Consider the following 6,193-nt stretch of genomic DNA (forward strand, 5'->3'; position numbering starts at 1 on the left):
TGTATGTTGGTTCCTAACTTCCCTGAAAAGTTGCATATCACGGGGGCTATTCGATGCTAATGCAGAACGCCACAGGATGTTTTATTGCTGGTCAAGGGCAGACGGGTCTGGAGTGAACCAAGGGCTATATCTTTTCCTGGTTCTACATTTTTTGAATGGGGCATGCCTATTTAAGATGGTGAGGAAGGCACTTTTAAAGAATAACCAGGCATCCTCTACTGTTGGGATTAGGTCAATGTCATTCCAGGATACCCCGGCAAGGTCGAATAGAAAGGCCTGCTCGCAGAAGTGTTTTAGGGAGCGTTTGACAGTGATGAAGGGTGGTCGTTTGCTCGCAGACCCATTACGGAGGCAGTGATCGCTGTCATCTTGGTTGAAAACATCAGAGGTGTATTTGGAGGGTGAGTTAGTTAGGATGAAATCTATGAGGGTGCCCGTGTTTACAGATTTGGGGTTATATCTGGTAGGTTCATTGATAAATTGTGTGAGATTGAGGGCATCAAGCTTAGATTGTAGGATGGCCGGGGTAACCAGTTGGATTTAGGAGGCACTATTTTAATTTTTGGAAGAAAAACGTTCCCATTTTAAACAAGATATTTTGTCACGAAAAGATGCTCGACTATGCATATAATTGACAGCTTTGGAAAGAAGACACTCTGACATTTCAAAAACTGCAAAGATATTGTCTGTGAGTGCCACAGAACTGATGTTACAGGCGAAATCCAGATAAAAATCCAATCAGGAAGTGCCGCATTTTTTGAAACCGCCTCATGGAAATGACTCCTTATATGGCTGTGGAGGAGCTAGGAGTCAGCTTACGTTTTCTACGTTTTCCCCAAGGTGTCTGCAGCATTGTGAAGTATTTGTAGGCATATCATTGGAAGATTGACTATAAGAGACTACATCTACCAGGTGGTCACTTGGTGTCCTCCGTCACAATTATTGCGTAATCTCCAGCTGCAGTATTTTTCCGTTTGCCTTTGAGAAACCGACTGCCAGGAATTATTTTTCATCGAATAGAATTGTGAAAAACACCTTGAGGATTGATTCTAAACAACGTTTGCCATGTTTCTGTCGATATTGACTGGATTCTCTTTTTTTTTCTTAGCCAAACGTGATGAACAAAACTGAGCTATTTATCTTACACAAATAATATTTTGGGAAAAAATGAACATTTGCTATCTAACTGAGAGTCTCGTCATTGAAAACATCCGAAGTTCTTCAAAGGTAAATTATTTTATTTGAATGCTTTCTTGTTTTTGTGAAAATGTTGCCTGCTGAATGCTAGGCTTAATGCTATGCTAGGCTATCAATACTCTTACACAATTTTTTTAAAATTTAATTTAATTTTTAATTTCACCTTTATTTAACCAGGTAGGCAAGTTGAGAACAAGTTCTCATTTACAATTGCGACCTGGCCAAGATAAAGGAAAGCAGTTCGACACATACAACGACACAGAGTTACACATGGAGTAAAACAAACATACAGTCAATAATACAGTATAAACAAGTCTATATACGATGTGAGCAAATGAGGTGAGATAAGGGAGGTAAAGGCAAAAAGGCCATGGTGGCAAAGTAAATACAATATAGCAAGTAAAACACTGGAATGGTAGATTTGCAATGGGAGAATGTGCAAAGTAGAAATAAAAATAATGGGGTGCAAAGGAGCAAAATAAATAAATAAATAAAATACAGTAGGGAAAGAGGTAATTGTTTGGGCTAAATTATAGGTGGGCTATATACAGGTGCAGTAATCTGTGAGCTGCTCTGACAGTTGGTGCTTAAAGCTAGTGAGGGAGATAAGTGCTTCCAGTTTCAGAGATTTTTGTAGTTCGTTCCAGTCATTGGCAGCAGAGAACTGGAAGGAGAGGCGGCCAAAGAAAGAATTGGTTTTGGGGGTGACTAGAGATATATACCTGCTGGAGCGTGTGCTACAGGTGGGAGATGCAATGGTGACCAGCGAGCTGAGATAAGGGGGGACTTTACCTAGCAGGGTCTTGTAGATGACATGGAGCCAGTGGGTTTGGCGACGAGTATGAAGCGAGGACCAGCCAACGAGAGCGTACAGGTCGCAATGGTGGGTAGTATATGGGGCTTTGGTGACAAAACAGATTGCACTGTGATAGACTGCATCCAATTTGTTGAGTAGGGTATTGGAGGCTATTTTGTAAATGACATCGCCAAAGTCGAGGATTGGTAGGATGGTCAGTTTTACAAGGGTATGTTTGGCAGCATGAGTGAAGGATGCTTTGTTGCGAAATAGGAAGCCAATTCTAGATTTAACTTTGGATTGGAGATGTTTGATATGGGTCTGGAAGGAGAGTTTACAGTCTAACCAGACACCTAAGTATTTGTAGTTGTCCACGTATTCTAAGTCACAGCCGTCCAGAGTAGTAATGTTGGACAGGCGGGTAGGTACAAGTAGCGATCGGTTGAAGAGCATGCATTTAGTTTTACTTGTATTTAAGAGCAATTGGAGGCCACGGAAGGAGAGTTGTATGGAATTGAAGCTTGCCTGGAGGGTTGTTAACAGTGTCCAAAGAAGGTTGCTTGTGTAGCTTTCGTTAAAGCATATTTTGAAAATCTGAGATGACAGTGTTGTTAACAAAAGGCTAAGCTTGTGTTTCAATATATTTATTTCATTTCATTTTCCGATTTTCATGAATAGGAAACAATGCGTTATGGTAATGAGCTTGAGGCTATGATTACATTCCCGGATACAGGTTTGGAGTCGCAAGAAGTTAAGCATGTCCCAGTTTAGGTCACCAAGCAGCACGAGCTCAGACGATAGATGGGGGGCAATCAAATCACATGTGGTGTCGGGCACAGCTGGGGGCAGAGGGTGGTTGTTACTGTAATTGAGTTGTTCCAATATGTTTTCATTAATTGAATTCCCTTAATCTATAACATAGACGGAGACCAGTCTTATCAGTAATAGGTAACAGAATTTATTCTCGGAGCGCGCTGCCACGTTACCACGAGCAACAGTTTATATACAATAACATGACGTCATTTCATTGCTTCTAGAATGAATCCCCTCCTCCCGACCTAGAATTAAGTGAGTTTAAAAGTTCATTCCAACTCACTAACACACTCACAGGTCACACAACATAACTGAATTAATTCTTGACCCCTCACCATTATCGATCACCACTTAGCTGACCATTCTAATTAACAGAAAACCTAGGAATGCACTCGCAGCCTCATCTAAAACACCCCAGAGCTAAGTTTTGTCGGTTCAACCATAGAGTAGTTAACCTATCTGCTTACTTAATTCACAAACCCATTCATCCCTGCTTAGTTGGAATGGTGTTCATTAACTTTAATTACTCCTTGTCCTTGTCACATAATCCCTTCTTATGAACTCATATTGTTAAACAGATATAATAAAACAGAGTATAAGTTTACTTAGTTGCAGTTCTATTTAAAATTAGGATATTGTTTGGTCATTTATTCATAATATTCCTAACAGTGGTCTATAGCAAGCGGCAACGGTGAGAGACTTGTTTCTCGAAAGGTTAATTTTTAGAAGTAGAAGCTCAAATTGTTTGGGTACAGACCTGGATAGTAAGACAGAACTCTGCAGGTTCTTTGCAGTAAATTGCAACACCGCCCCCTTTGGCAGTTCTATCTTGTCGGAAAATGTTATAGTTAGGAATGGGAATTTCAAGATTTTTGGTGGTCTTCCTAAGCCAGGATTCAGACACGGCTAGGACATCCGGATTGGTGGAGTGTGCTAGGGCAGTGAATAAAACAAACTTAGGGAGGAGGCTTCTAATGTCAACATGCATGAAACCAAGGCTTTTACGGTTGCAGAAGTCAACAAATGAGAGAGCCTGGGGGATGGGAGTGGAGGTAGACACTGCAGGGCCTGGATTAACATCTACATCGCCAGAGGAGGAGTAGAATAAGGGTATGGCTAAAGACTAACATAACTGGACGCCAAGTACGTTCAGAACAGAGAGTAAAAGTAGCAGATTTCTGGGCACGGTAGAATATATTCAAGGCATAATGTACAGACAAAGGTATAGTAGGAAGTGAATACAGTAGGGGTAAACCTGTGCATACAGTGATAATGAAAGAGATATTGTCTCTAGAAATAGCATTTAAACCAGGTGATGTCACTGCGTGTGTGGGAGGTGGAACTAAATTGTTAGCCGAGGCGTGTTGAGCAGTGCTAGAGGCTCTAAAGTGAAATAAAACAATAGTTACAAACCAGAACAGCAATTGACACGGCATGGTGACGTTAGGGAAAGGCATGCGTAGCCGGGTGATCATACAAGTCCAGTGCGAGTCTTCAGGTAGCTAGCGGCACGGGGCTAGCAGGCTAACAGAAAGACCTTAGAGGGATGACGCAATGGAGGGAAGTCTGTTGTGGCCCCCTCGTGCAGACGGATCAGCAGGGCTCCGTGTGGTAAACCAGGCCAATTGATAAAATATGCATAGTGGCCGAAGAAATTAGATAGCTTTAGATAGCTAGCAGGCCGCAGATTAGCGGCTGTGCGTTCAGGGATCATTAGCTGCTATAATTGCAGTTGAAAAAAATAATAATAATCATAATATTATTTTTTTTTAAATTAAAATAAAAAATTGGTTCAGAGCTTGCGGTAGGAATCCGGAGATAACGAGAAGAATAAGTCCGACTAGCTCTGGTTTGAGTCGCGCTGTACAGACTGGCAAGAGTTGTCCGGGATAAAGGTGGCTGATGACCGCTAGCAAAGGATACCTGACTGCTAGCTAGTGGCTTCGGAATGTATTCGATGGGCCTCGTAAGCCAACAGTCTGTTGTGCTCTAGACAGCTAGCATTCAGCAGATGTTAGCTGCGAAGGTCGGAAGGTGAGAAGGTTCAGAGCTTGCGATAGGAATCTGGGGATATGGAGAGAAAAATAGGTCCGATATGCTCTGGTTGAATCGCGTTGTACAAACTGGCGAGAGCTTTCCGAGCTAGAGGTTAGCTGATGACCGTTAGCTGGCTAGTTAGCTGGCTAGTTTATGTTGGAGAGGTTCCAGTAATAGAGGCAAAGACAAATACGTTAGAGAAAAAGCAGGTCCACACCACATTGGTTGAGGCGGGTTGCAGGAGAGTATTTTGAAGTAAGGGTTTAGAAAAATATAAAAAGATATGCGAAGAAAAATATATAAAAATATGTATACATGGGACACAAGATGGAGGACAAATACGTCTGACTGCTATGCCATCTTGGATCATGTATAGCTGTATATTAGACAACTGCTGGGTCTGCCCAGGGAGAGCTCCTGATTGATGTGTCCTATGGTGTATTGAGTTGGTTGGAACCTCTCCAGTGCCCTGACAATTAACATAGATTAATTTAAGATGTAAGAATTTCCACAACAGATCCTTAATGAAAACCTGCTCCAGAGCGCTCAGGACCTCAGAGTGGAACGGAGGTTCACCTTCCAACAGGACAACGACTCTAAGCACACAGCCAAGACAATGCAGGAGTGGCTACAGGACAAGTCTCTAACTAAATGTCCTTGAGTGGCCCAACCGGAGCCTGGACTTGAACCCGATTGAACATCCCTGGAGAGACCTGAAAATAGCTGTGTAGCAACGCTCCCCATCCAACCTGACAGAGCTTGAGAGGATCTGCAGAGAAGAATGGGAGAAACTCCCCAAATACAGGTGTGCCAAGCTTGTAGCGTCATACCCAAGAAGAATCAAGGCTGTAATCGCTGCCCAAGGTGCTTTAACAAAGTACTAAGTAAAGGGTCTGAATGCTTATGTAAACGTTTTATTTCAGTTTATTTTTAATACATTTGCAAATATTTCTAAAAAAACTTTTTTTGCTTTGTCATTATGGGGTATTGTGTGTAGATTCATGGGGGGGGGGGGGGGGGGATGATTTAATACATTTTAGAATAAGGCTGTAACGTAACAAAATGTGGAACAAATCAAGGGGGCTGAACACTTTCAGAAGGCACTGTAGGCCTATATATTTTCTTGCATTTTTTTCCTCCTGTAAAACTATGAAGGAGTGTATGATCAAGTAGTATGTTGCTAACATACAAAAGCTGGCCTCAATATTCAGAATATTCAGTACAGAATAAAGAGGGATTATTTGTATTTAGAATTCAAAATCAGGATACAGTGCCCTGCGAAAGTATTCGGCCCCCTTGAACTTTACGACCTTTTGCCACATTTCAGGCTTCAAACATAAAGATATAAAA

Source organism: Oncorhynchus mykiss, chromosome 23 (assembly GCF_057628025.1).
Source record: "Oncorhynchus mykiss isolate SJ-2025 chromosome 23, ASM5762802v1, whole genome shotgun sequence".
In the NCBI taxonomy this organism is placed as follows: domain Eukaryota; kingdom Metazoa; phylum Chordata; class Actinopteri; order Salmoniformes; family Salmonidae; genus Oncorhynchus; species Oncorhynchus mykiss.